Source organism: Carettochelys insculpta, chromosome 6 (assembly GCF_033958435.1).
Source record: "Carettochelys insculpta isolate YL-2023 chromosome 6, ASM3395843v1, whole genome shotgun sequence".
Taxonomy (NCBI): Eukaryota; Metazoa; Chordata; order Testudines; family Carettochelyidae; genus Carettochelys; species Carettochelys insculpta.
Genome location: NC_134142.1, coordinates 20690428 through 20703830, shown reverse-complemented (window position 1 = coordinate 20703830; position 13403 = coordinate 20690428). Strand labels below are relative to the sequence as shown.

The following is a 13403-nucleotide window of genomic DNA, read 5'->3' as shown; positions in this document are numbered from 1 at the left end:
TATTTTATTCAAAAGTACTTACTGGCTAATTATTCATCCTCAAAAATGTTACCATTATTTTTTTTCCTCAATGCAATTTCATTGCTAAGTCTATTATTTTAACGTTTTATTAATCTTGTATTTCTCAGCAGGGGAACAACAGTTCATCCACGGCCATCGAAAAACTATTACCCCACCACATAGCAAATAGAATTGTCTTTCACTGTGCTCTTTCCTGAAAATAAATTACCTTAAAATTAACTCAGTAAAAGGCATCAGCATGAATTAAAAACTACACAATGCAGTAATGCACGAGGTTTATATGCTTGTTAGTGGGGGCAGAGTTTACACACTTGCTTAGTTATGGTAGGCATGTGTTATATATCTGACTTGTATGGTAACGTGGGTTATAACCGACTAATGTACTAGAGTGAGGGATGTTATATCAGACTAGTACATTATAAGTGGATGGGAGAGGTAATATACCTGACTGATATCAGTGGGATATTTATGTTAACACTCCATAAAAGCCTGCTACAGGGACTAAGGGCTAAACCTTCAAAGAGATCAGTGTGGCAACAGCCTGACTCCCACGTTATTCTTCTGGATAAGGAGAACGTGCTTTATGGATCTCTGCTTGCAAAATATAAATAATACACATCCCATTGTTAGTTGGAGGCTGTAGGTTGGACACACTCGGGGGCCTGGAGATGGGGCACAGCTCTCAGAGAAGCCTCTCGGCTCAGGCATGTTCAAATGATTAATGCAGAGGCACTGGAAATGATCACACCCCCTGCTACTCACATGACACCTACTCTTACAGGGCATTTCTCCTGGTCTTGACTCATAATTTCTTTATATTTGTAGCATGCCAGTCTTCATAGCATTTAGCTGCCAAAATAATAAAATGTATGGAGTGCTTTAAATATTCAAAGTACTCTACAAACATTAACAAAGGTTCAGAACTTGTTGGGAGATAGGTGCACAATTTCCCCATTTTATAGGTGAGGAAACCGTGGTAAAGAGGTTTGGTGTAGTAACATGCCCAAGGCCATGCAGTAAGTATTGGGAGAGTTGAGCATCACAGCTCCATCAGTCTTGCTCCTTTTTCCAGATGACAATTATACTGTAAGAGTCACCTGCTCTGCACTAACTAGAAGGATCAGCTGTTGAGCAACACCAGGTCCTCCTTCCTTGCTGGGGTTCAGCATTAACAACTGGCAGTGCCAAAGTCTAATGAGATTGCCAGCAACTCATTTGACACAAGCGCCCTGGCTACTGTGTATTCTATGCCAGGTGCTGGTGTGTGTAGGCCTCTACATTACTTAGAAGATCGATCCACTCAGAGTCAATCTTCCAGGGCTCGATTCTGCATGCCTGGTGGAGATGAGCAAAATCAACCTATCAGAGTAGGCATGAGTAAGGGAGGTCGATGGTAGAAAGTCAACCTTCCTTAATGACAATGACCAGGTAAGCTGATTGCAGATATGTTGATTCTAGCTATGCAACTGCCATAGCTAGAAGTGCGTATCCGCAAGCAACTCATCTGCCTAGTGAGGCTCAGCAACAAGACATTAGCCTATTGTATATTTCTGAGTAGTTGCTGAACGATTTAGAGACTCTAACTTATCAGGAAACAGGAATGTTTTTTGCATGAACAGACAGTAGAAGTTCTACCTGGATAAGATTTCCTCTTCTAGTGGCACCTTCCATCCCAGAATAATGAAATGCTTTGCAGATATTAATAAATTAAGCTCCCTAACAACTCTGAGAAGTAGTCCCATTACTGCTCTTTTGCAAAGGAGAAAACTGAGCTACAGAAAAGTTAAGGCCAACATTTTAAAATGCATATGCTTAGTGTTGGACTCTTAAATCCAAGGTCTGGGGCTTAATTAAAAAGGGCCCTGTTTTCAGAGATATAGAGTATCCTCCACTACCACTTATGGCAATGCAAGCTGTTGAGCATTCAAGACCTCTTCAAATAAGGCCAGGTACAGTGGCTTCTTGAACCTGATTTAGGCTTCTGGTTTTAGGGGCCCAAGCGGCCTGATCTGTAATGGTGCTGAGCTCTTCTGCCTATCAAGCTGCCAAGTTTCAAAAATCATAGGACCATGCTTTCAATACAGGCCAGAACAACAGACAGACTCTTTCATAACTGTCCAAACTCACTTTGTGAAGATAAACTATAGAGCCAACATTTTCAGACTTTGGTATGTAAAGCCGAGCATCTGCATCTATATTTAGTTAGGCACTTAAATAATCAACTTGATTTTCAAAAGTGCTGAGCAACTCCTGGCTCCCATTGACTCAAATATAGAGGTAGGAGCATAACCCTGAATCTAGAACCTAAGCTTTAGGTGTGTGTATTTAAAATGCTGGTCCTGGTACAAACCCATGTGAGGAAGATTTGCGGAGGGTAAAGAAATAAATTTTTCAAATGTGAATGCTTACAGTAAGAAGCTACATCTCAATTACAGGACTTTCAAAGGTGCTTTGTGCCTGCAGTTCCCATTCATTTCATTGAGGTTTGAGGATGTCTCTTATATGCAGGGGTGTTACTGTAGACAGTTTAGTTACTCTAGGTCCCTAAAGTTCTAGGGGTGTTTTCATTTGAACCATGTAAATAGATGCAGAGACACAAGGGCTATGTCTACACTACAGTGATCAGTCGACAGAAGTTACTGGCAGAAGAGATCTTCTGGCAAAACTTCTGTCAACAGCTCATGCCACACACAACAGCAGATAGAAAAAGCAATCCTTTTTCTGGACAGAGCAGCCAACTGGCAGCTCAGCAGACAGGGCAACCCGGTGACCTGGAAACCCTGTCTGTGGACAGAGGGCGCCCCCCCCAGAGCATCTACATGGCTTTTTTGTCAACAGAAACTGTTGACAAAGGCCTTCTTCCTCATCCCAGACAGGCGGAAGGCTGTCAGTGGAAGTGCCAAGTTTTGCTGAGTCGATGAAACACATTTTTGTGCATAGATATTCCACCAGTTTTGCTAACAAAACCCTCTCCTGTAGAGGTAGCCCAGATGTTATAGATGGCAGGAGGCATCTGAGGCCTTAAAAAATCCTAGGAGAACATCCAAGGCTTGTGTGTTAACACACCAGTCAGGCCAGGGAAGCAAAGGAAGCTGCCCAAGGGAGGTTCCCCGCTAGTGGGCCTGTTTGTGTTAGGAGGCTGCTGGGTGGAGTTTCTTACTCACCTTTCGGAGCCACCTCCAGCTTCTGTGAAACCTGTTGAACAGTTTCCCCAGCGCAGGGTGGGGGGAGGAAACGCGCCTCTTGGAACAGGTGTGTCTTTTACCTGCTGACGTTGTACTGCCCCAGATGAGCGTTGGAGACAAAACCACTCTGTCAGTGCACAGCCAGCCTGGAAAAACTGGTCGTGTCAGGGGCGCGGGCTGCATTCCTGGCTGCTGCTGCAGGGGCCGCCTCGTCCGCCGCCAGCGCGTCGGGCGGGTATATAAGGAGCCAGCTCAGCGAACCCTGAGCAGAGCCCGGGAGTGCACTGGGGACGGAGGAACAACCAAGACGCAGAACAGCTGCCCGGCTACGGGCACGAGGCCTGCGGGCAGAGCCGAGATCTTCGCCAGGCTTCTGCACCAGCTCCAGGGCTCGGTGCAAAGGCGGTGGGGGCTCTTCCCTGGGGCGGGGCGGAGCGGAGCGGAGCGGAGCGCGGGTGCCTCTCTCCTGTTTGTTTTGTCTCGTCTCGCCCGCAGGTCTGCGCTGGAGCCAGGGGAGGCCCCGCCGAGCAGGGGCGGGCCGCGCAGCCTCCTGGGTGCAGTGGTTCTTAACAGTTCAACAGTTCTCTAGCCTAATTGTGAAATGTTTAGGACCACTTGACCCGGGAGGCCCGGACGTCCGGCCGGGAGCAGCGGACTGCGGAGCGGCCCAGGTGGGAGGGGAGCGGCGCCCTGCCGGGGGGAGGGGAGACTGGGACGGGACGGGACGGGCTGGGCTGGGCTGAGGGGGGCCCTGCTGCGCTGGAGAAGTGATCGCGGGGCTGGGGAGCGCCGCCCCGGACCGCTCAGAAAGGGCGGCCCGTGCCCAGCCCTGAACAGCGACCTACCTCGGGAAGGCGCTGCAGTAGCAGTCCCACCAGCCGGCGGCCTCTGGGCGCTGACTCTGGAGCCGGGCCGAGCGCGCGGCTCACTTCGCGGCCCCGCTGCGCTGTCCCCTAGCGGCGCGCGGCCCTTTGCCACTGCCGGGACCCAGCGACGCCTGGCTCGTGCAGGCTGCGGGCGCAGGGCCCGGCGTTGCACACGTGCGGGTAGAACATACGCTGCAGCACAAGGGCATTTGCCCGCCCTTTGAACAGCTCCCATAGTTGACTGCAGCGTTTCCTCAACTGTCTGAGGCCGCGGAACAGGAAAGTGTGTTTTAGGAAGACCTGTGAAAAGTGTGAGACAAAAAAAAAAAGCAACATGTACAGCAAAGCCAAAACTAATCAGTTGATCAGGTACTATAACAATGAAGGAGTAACACTGTATCCGGTTTTAATAACAGAAAGTATATACGTGTGCTGCATGGCGTTGCTAGTTGCTGTGCCACCGTGGCACACCTGTGAGTTGTGTGTGGCACACTGGTGTTCCCTGGAACATAGTTTAAGGAACGGTGCTCTAAGACCTAGTTCTCTCTCCCTGCACAGAGGAAAAACTAGTCTGACAAAGAATAATACCAATGGCCATAATTTTTTAAACCCTTATGGTATCATGTGTTGTAAGAACTGAGCAGTGGCTAGTTGTTTGGTAGGGACCAATTGGGGTGCTCACAGAAAAGGAAGGGTTGCTGTTGTCTCTTTCATTCTCTCAGCTAAATTCATGTACATTTTTTGTCTCTTCTTCACATGTACCCATTACCCGATTTTTTTATTTTTTTATTTATTTATTTTTTTTAAATGGAGTTACAGCCTATGGCGGTTCTAATTTCAGAAGTCTGTACTTTACGTGCATGGCGGCGGTTGAGATGTACCAGTCGTCTTGTTGGGCTGTAGTGTTACCTTTGTACTGCTATATTTCATGTTATATTATTTGCACTGTAGACCTCTATCTTAGCAATGTGGGGCGCAGTACAGCTTTAGTAACCGTTCAGGCAAATGTCTGGAGTAAGAGTTTTGATTAAGACTGATGTATTGGGGACATGAGCCAAAGCCCACTGAAAACAGAGTGTTGCTTTGATCAGGCCCTATATCCTTAGAATTTAGCTGTAGAATTATCTGAGGGAAAATCTGGCAAAATTTCAGTTTCCAAGACATCATTTTAATATCAAGACAATTCTTTGTCATGTTTAAATTTATAAGGTTAATCCTCCATCTCTCCACCACCTCCCTTTGTTCAGATGCAGCTAAGCAAAGCAAATGCAAGAGGCTTTTATTTAAAATATTTCTATTTCTAAATGTTTCCTGGGACCGGATTTCTGTCTGTTTTTTTTAAAACAAAACCAAAGATGCTCCCACATTCATGGCACTCTGCTTACTTAAAAAGCTGCCACAGGTTTATAATGAGCACATTAGGTGACCATCTGTAACTGCTGGCAGTGATATCCTGGCCCCGTTGAAGTCAATGAGAGTTTTTTGCCATGGATTTCAGTGGAGTCAGGATTTGTGCTGTTTCGGCTGAATGTGCGGCAGAAACTGAAGATGTGTAGACATGCAAAAATGATGCCAATGTCTGCTTAGCAACAGTTTAGAGCAGTAGGTAAAACTTATAACATCTCTTACTCAGAACAGGTTGGGCAAGGTTAATTATGGTGTAATGGGGTTTAATATAGCTGACGGTCAGGGAATCGTGGCCCTCTAGCAGTGTTTCTCAAACTGTTCCTCCTTAGGCAGGTTTAAACAAGCCCAAGTAAAATGGAAAAATAAATTTCATATGGAACTTGGCAAAGATAGAGCCCACTAGTCATTAATGGGGATAATTCTTCATTCACAGAGGCAAAAATTGAAATGATCCAGCAAGGAGAATATTAGCAGCTTATCCTGTTTAAAGGTCTGAGGAGTCAGTGCTGTTCTGTCTAGGTCCTAATATCTTACACCCATCAGCACAGTCTGCCAGCACCTGCCCAATATTGAAATAGAAATAACACTACAGTTCTGTGCACTTGGTTTTCTTTTATTTGTATAGTGAATGTTTAAGTAGTGCAGAGCTGAGCCCAGAAGTGGTGAAAATTATATTTGCAAAACTTAGTGGTACTGATTCTCGTGTTGGTGGAAATCAAGTGTAACTCTGACTTCATTGGAACTACTCTGATTTACACCAGCTGGGAAACCTACCCTGAATATGTTCTTCCCCCCCGCCTTCTCCCCACCAGTAATGAACCTGATTCTGTCATCCTTCCACATCCAAACTCCAGAATGAAGTCAGTAGAACATTGGGTGCATAAAGAACATGGAATGGGATTTCTTGATGTCAGTGAAGATGCTTCCCTCTTGCTTCGTTTAAAAATATTACCATACAGGTCCAGATGGTACATTATTTCTGTGCTTGAACACAGAATGCTCTGGGACAGTTTGAAATCCCCCATCCCTGCCGATTAGGAAAGAATCTGTTTTGTTTTAAACGAAAATCTTGGTAACAATGGCAGAGTGAACCAGAACCCATTCATACACACAAAGAGAAAGCTGCATGTCAAAACTTATGTTAAGACAAAGCTCTCCTTATTACTCATGGGAACTGATGTTTCCCTGATTCCACCCTAAGGTTTACAGGAAAGGTCACTGCTTTACTGGAATGCCTCCTCCATGCGTGTTTTACCATGTATGACACTTTACAGTATGTACAGAACTGGATTGAAGCTAATCATTGTTTTTTCTTTTGCCAGACTTATTGAGTTCCTGATGACAGGCTTGTAATTTTCATAAACTGGGCACCAAGCTACCTGGATAAATAAAAACAAAACAAAAATATGTGCAACTAAATATGAAAATAAGCTGGCAACTAGCTCTTCCTTGTGATACATTAAGTGAAAAACTTGAGGGGCATACACAAGGGGAGTTAGACAGCTACCGCTTTTTTCTGCCTCCGTTAGTAAAATGATGCCAAGTAACACATCTGCAGCTCTATCCATTAAGCTAACGTTTGAGACTTTAGGGTGAAATGAAAGCTCATGTTGCTCTGTAACCAACATTTTGACTTTGTATCATGCCTTGTAATTTTAAGTACTTAGTTAAAACTGAGTGATATTTAAAAGTCTGGTTATGGCCAGGATTGAAGCAGTGGCATATTAAGCCTTTGTGTTCCCCTCAGCTCAGAATGAAGACATGTCTCTCCTAGCCAGCTGTGGCAAAGAGCAGGAAGCAAAAAATATTAATCCCTTCTTTGTATAGGCTACCTTTGCTGCTGGTACCTACTATTTTTGGTATGCATTAAATGTGATAACTAGGTGGTGAGAGATCCAGCTGGCAGCCCATAAAAAAGCTCGCCAAATCAAATACAAATAAAATGCCTGAATGATGAAACCCCTGTATTCTCTCTCTCTGCTGGATGCTACCCTATGTACATGGATGACCAAGGATTTGGCCTAATGTGCTCAGTGATTTAGGTTATGCTGAATGCAAAGCATCTTAAGTAGCATCACATGTAGGTTCTTCACTAAGACATAGTCACACCTCTTCAGGCCCTTGAAGTAATAGCATAAAAGCCATTTTGTTGTTGTTAAAGCTAATAAAATATTTTTTTACTTCAAAGCAGCTGTGAGTAAAATTTTCAAAGGGAACTCAGCGTGGCTTCTAACTCACACCTGCAGTTTTGTGCACCCAGTCATTTACAGAACTAGATGATACAACTTTCATCATTTAACTGACTGTTAGTGGCAGGAATTGTTTGGCACAATACAGTTCCTGTTTTCTCCACTGGCTCCAAGAAGAGCAGGATGTGACCCATTTATTGGGTGCAAAGTCAGTAGGTAGTTATCAACAGCCAGCTGAACTGGTGTAACTTGGCCTAGCTCCTTTGATGTACACCAGCTGAGGATCTGGTCCTGAAATTCTTGCTCTACACAAACCATTATAAGCACAAGATCACAGGAGCAAATTCAGAGGCCACGTGAAAATTTTAGACCCATGTTCCAAGTGTATTTCATTTTAAGTATATGATAGTGGATGCTGACTAAAGGGAGCAGTGGGGGTGGGAAAGCAAGGCCTGTCAGCATGGTGATAACAAGGGAATGCACAGTCAATCTGTGGAATGCTTTGCCAGGGGATGTTGTGAAGGTCAAAAAGAACTAATGTTTCTGGGGAATAGGTCCTTTAGGGGCTATTGGCCAAGATGGGCAGGGATATAACACCATGTTCTATGTGTCCCTAGCATCTGTTGTCTAAATATGTGAGTGGGTGACTGGGGCTGGATCAGTTGATTGTTCTGTTCTGTTCATTACCTCTGTTGCACATGGTATTGGACATTATTGGAAGGCAGAAAACTGGTCTGCTGGCTGTTCTTATGAACAAGGTGCTGAGAGTTAATATGTTTAATCAGGAATGTGGCAATTCCCTGCTTTGGCATCAAGTTATTAAAAAAAAAAAAAAAAAAATCCATCTTTTTAAGACCTCAGATGAGTCTCATCTGAAAAGTGCTTATGGTTTTTAGCTACTATTAATGCCAGCCGATGTAGCAATGGCCAGATTAAGCATGACCCCCAAGGCTGTTTGGCCTGCCTACCTCTGTCCCTGCCTGGCAGATAGACAGCCCTTATTCACTTCATCCTCCTGCTATCCTGGCTTTCCTTCATTTGTATAGTCCCACTGCTGCAGCTTTTCTACAACAGTGGTTTTCATGAATATCAGAATCTGTGTTGGACAGGTGAGAGCACCAACAGCTGCTGTGTATGTAGTTAAATCCCAAATCACTTCTTCCTAATTCCATTTGTCGATCTGACTTCTTTTCCCTGTTCTCTTGCATCAAACTAATGAGTCCACCTTTCCGCAGGGTACAGGAAGCTTGAATGGAAATGTTTTACACACTATACAGTATGATGTATTTTATTAGACAGTTTTTAGAGTCCCCATGTTTTGACTCTTAACCTGAGAGGAAGCTATCTGGACGGAGCTGTCATTCTTTGGTCTCCTTTATGGTCAATGTAACTTGTTCTTCAGGTGCTGGTGTTACATGACTTATGTTTGTCTTTCTTCCTGGCGTGCAACAGGAAGTGATTTTAAGAACATGAAGCACGAAAATTAGAAATAATTCAGTGACATTTTTATACTAGCCACATGTAGGGAATTTTCTTTCCTACCTCATTTAACCTTCACAGCATCATAAAACAGCTCTGAAGTCTTTTTGATGTCAAGATGAAATATATTTAAAGTAATGTTTAGTAACTGCACTTCATTAATCATGCAGAAAGCTACATTTTCAGTAGATTTTGCTTCCTTCAAAAGAAAGCCGGGGGGGGGGGGGGGGCAAAAATAAACCAATGCATAGCCCATGTATCCTTTGACTATTAGGAAATGCTGCCGGTAAAGGATGTAAGATACCTACTGATACACAGCACTCTTCTCTGTCTTGTTCCATTCTTATCCTTTATGCTGCTCTGGCAAAAGTTTCACCTTTCCCACTGTGATAGAATAGTGGTTAGAATTACTTCATCAGGCTGATCAGTGTCCATGCTATCAGTGTTGCCAACTCTTGCAATTTTATTGTGAATGAGTCCTGTGATAGCTAGTGAGTTGTTTTTTTGACTTTTTTTTTTTTTTAATAAAAAAAAAACCTTCATTCCTGGATACATGTGAATACAGGAGACTTTCCACTGTCTTTTTTAAGTATGTTTCTTCCCCTTGTGATTGCAGATAAAAGTTTGTAAGTATATCTCTTGGGCACCCTAAAGTCTCCAATAATCAGAAATAAATAGGACACGTTAAGATTGTGTTGTATTTTTTAATCTAATGATTCTAAGTCAATAGCAAGACTGGGACAGCTGCTGGTTAGTGAATGTTTGGGTTTGGCAATATATTATAATAAATCTGGTAAAATGTAGCCCATTAATGCTTGGACATTCACATTAGTTCTTTCCTCAGGTGCAATCCCAAAATTATTCCAAAGGCTTGTGGGCACTGGTGTGACAGGACTAAACAGAAAGACATAGACCTTGTTACAGTGGTCTATGCCTTTGCTACCTGCAAACTAGAATATTTCAATATGCTGTATGTGAGGCATAGTTTAATTCTTTTTAGCAATCTCAAGCTAACAGAAAATACTGCTGCCTATTAGGTGCTGTTTCAGGCAGACAGTATGCTGTGCTGGTACTCTGGAGTGTGTGCTAGCTTCCAATTAGTTTCCAAACTGAGTTGATTCATAGTTTGTTTGTTTTTTTTTTTTTTAAAGTCAGAAGGGGTCATTATGATCATTTAGTCTGATCTCTTTCGTGGCATACATAGGCTGTGTAATTTCACCTATGGTTCCTGCACTGAGCCTAATAACTTGTTTGAGCTGAGCATCTATTTTAGAGACAGCCTGTCTAGATTGAAAGAATCCAAGTCAGGGAGTTACAAACATTACGTTTACCATGTATATGCCAAATGGTTTGGGATCCACTTGCCTTAGGGACTCTTGTATTACCAAAATGATACAGCCACCAGGGTGATTAGGACGCGTGGTAGAGCCACAAGACCCCAGGTTTCTAAGAAAGGGAGCTCTTGGTGGGAGTTTCCTATAAAGAGTCTTTCATCTGGTATTCATGCCTCACATGGTCCACCAGTGTCAGGTTTTGTTGACCATTAGGTCAAGTTGCAAGGCACATCCATTTGCCCATGCTTTTCCAGTAGGGTTGGTAGATACAGGGAGGATACTTCTTCCATTAGATTGACTAGAGAATTTATTTTGGAAGATGAAATTAGTTTTGACAGGATGGCTAAGTCCTCTGTGTTGGATGTTTCACCTTTTGGCTCTATGAGTACCTACAATTCTGAGCAAACTTACATTGCCTCACCTTTGTAGTATCAGAGAATCTCCCAAATACTGATAAATTTATTCCCACAACGATCCAAGGAAGAAGGGGATTATTACTCCTTTTTCACAGACAAGGAATAAAGGTGAAGAGAAGATAATACTGAACATCACATGTGAAGTCTTTGGCAGAGCTGGGGATTGAATCTGGATGTCCTGAGACCCAGTCTGGTACATTAGCCATAAGAGCATTCATCCTCAATTTTAAAGATATCTGAGAAATACTTAGAATAGCAGGTTCCTCTAAAGTGCTTTAATGGGCTTAAACTTTCTAACACTTGCCAGAATAATATAAATTCTCAGTTCAGGATCTGATCCCATAATCATTACCCAGGCAAAACTCACGTTGATTTAAGTAGTGTAACATGCTAGAACAGAAAGACATTGACCATGAGTCAATTTTAAATGACTAAATAATTATTGTAATCAAAACAATGCTGTGTCTGATGAGGTCTTTAGTACCAATATGCTCTTTTCAGTATCAGTGTAACCCATCTGCTTACTCTGTACTGACAGTTCTAGGAGAAAATTGGCCACGTTGCCCTCTGTGACAGCTGTGCAACAAATGTTGGGTTCAGTGGATGGGGAGCCTAATTTGGGTTAGTTTCGCAACACTGGCAAATTCCTAACTTCAGAATTGTGGTGTCCCAATCTCTCCTTATCCATATCCAGCTGGAACATATTAAAAGGTAATTATTGGGCCCAATCATGCAAATTGAAAGGTGAGATTATATCAAAGACCTTTTGAGACTATGAGACCATGGTTCCTAAACTTTTTCCAGTCATGGAGCACTTGGATGTCATAGTGCTCTCCGCAGAATACTTCATCTTTTTTACATCATACGATGAGGGGTTGAGCTGCAGCCGTCCAGGCCTGGGTGGCTTGAGCCGGGATCGGAGGGCGGGGGTTGAACTGCAGCCACGTGGGGTGATGGTGTGTATGCGTTAAACCAGGGCCGAGTGGTTGAACCACAGTTTATTGTAGGTCTAAGCCAGCAGTGAGTAAAACTGAGGAAATTGCACCCAAAAATTTATTTGTTCCCTGAGACTGGGGGAAGGACCACTATTAATCAATTTCACTGGCGAAACACTTTGCTATAGTTTGCAGAACACCAGTGTTCTGCCGGAATATAGTTTGGGAACTGCTGCTATAAGGCAACTTTTAAGCTCCTTACAAAAATAAGTATCAGAACCTACGGATCAACACTCTTAATTATTAGCAGTCATCCTAACCACCACACAGGCAGATCTGGTCGTCTATAAAGTTCCAAAGTAAACTTTTGCAACATGGGATCAGAATCGGTTTAGTGTGTCTCAGCTATATTTACTCCAGACCAGCTTCAGAGACACTTGGTTATTCTCAGGAGAAAGAGAATTTCCCTTTACAATGACCTCAAACCCAGAAAAAGATCTGAAAGTATCAGCTGATGATGTATAATGAGGAAGGTTTGATGTTATGCAAGTAACAGGCTAGCAGCTGTGTGATCAAGTTGGTCATTTTTTCCTCTTGCTCTTTTATGCAAGTCAGTCTAAATTCCAAAAGTGCTCTTCAGATTACCTTTGATTGTCGACTTTATAGACAAGTTCTAAAATAAAGTTGGAGTGACCCAGTGCTTATGCCATGGTATTTTCATAATGTGCCTGGGAAATTTCTGTTTGTGTAGTGCATATTATGCAACCATCTGAAGTCCCAAGAGACTTTGCCCTTTTATCAATAAACAGTCAGCAACATCTGGCCTGATATGGTTTTGACCACTGACACATGACTGAAATTGGAGCTGTTAAACAGTATATTGCTCAGTAAATTTTTTCTATTCTAGTATTCTTAATCATTCTATTAAGAATTATTTTTCACTGCCTATTGATCCATAAATGTACTACAGAAAAAGTTTTGTATCATATTGTTTTTTCATAGAAAAAATAAATAACCTATTTGATGAGTTGCTTATCAGTTTTCTCAACTGCAGAGTGTTAATCTATAGGGCTACGTCTACACTAGCCCCAAACTTCGAAATGGCCACGCAAATGGCCATTTCGAAGCTTACTAATGAAGCGCTGAAATGCATATTCAGCGCTTCATTAGCATGCGGGCGGCCGCAGCACTTCGAAACTGACGCGCCTCACCGCCACGCGGTTTGTCCCGACGGGGCTCCTTTTTGAAAGGACCCCGCTTACTTCGCAGTCCCCTTATTCCCATGAGCTGATAAGGGGACTTCGAAGTAAGTGGGGTCCTTTCAAAAAGGAGCCCCGTCAGGACAAACCGCGTGGCGGCGAGGCGTGTCAATTTCGAAGTGCCACGGCCGCCTGCATGCTAATGAAACGCTGAATATGCATTTCAGCGCTTCATTAGTAAGCTTCGAAATGGCCATTTGCATGGCCATTTCGAAGTTTGGGGCTAGTGTAGACACAGCCAAGGAGTCCATTTACAGATTAATCCCAGAGATAAGTAATGATATGACAATGGCAGGTTTTAAATAGTGTCTT

The 13403-nt window shown here is 43.3% G+C and overlaps 1 long non-coding RNA gene across 2 annotated transcripts in view; it reads right to left on the bottom strand.

Moving 5' to 3' along the window:
- The window catches only part of LOC142014215 (uncharacterized), a 102540-nt gene extending 98935 nt beyond the window's left edge, over positions 1-3605 (bottom strand). For both annotated transcript variants that reach the window (XR_012645890.1, XR_012645891.1), the window contains exon 1: positions 3186-3605. This is a non-coding gene — a long non-coding RNA (uncharacterized LOC142014215). The remainder of the gene's footprint in view (positions 1-3185) is intronic.
- Between the last annotated feature and the right edge of the window lie 9798 nt (positions 3606-13403).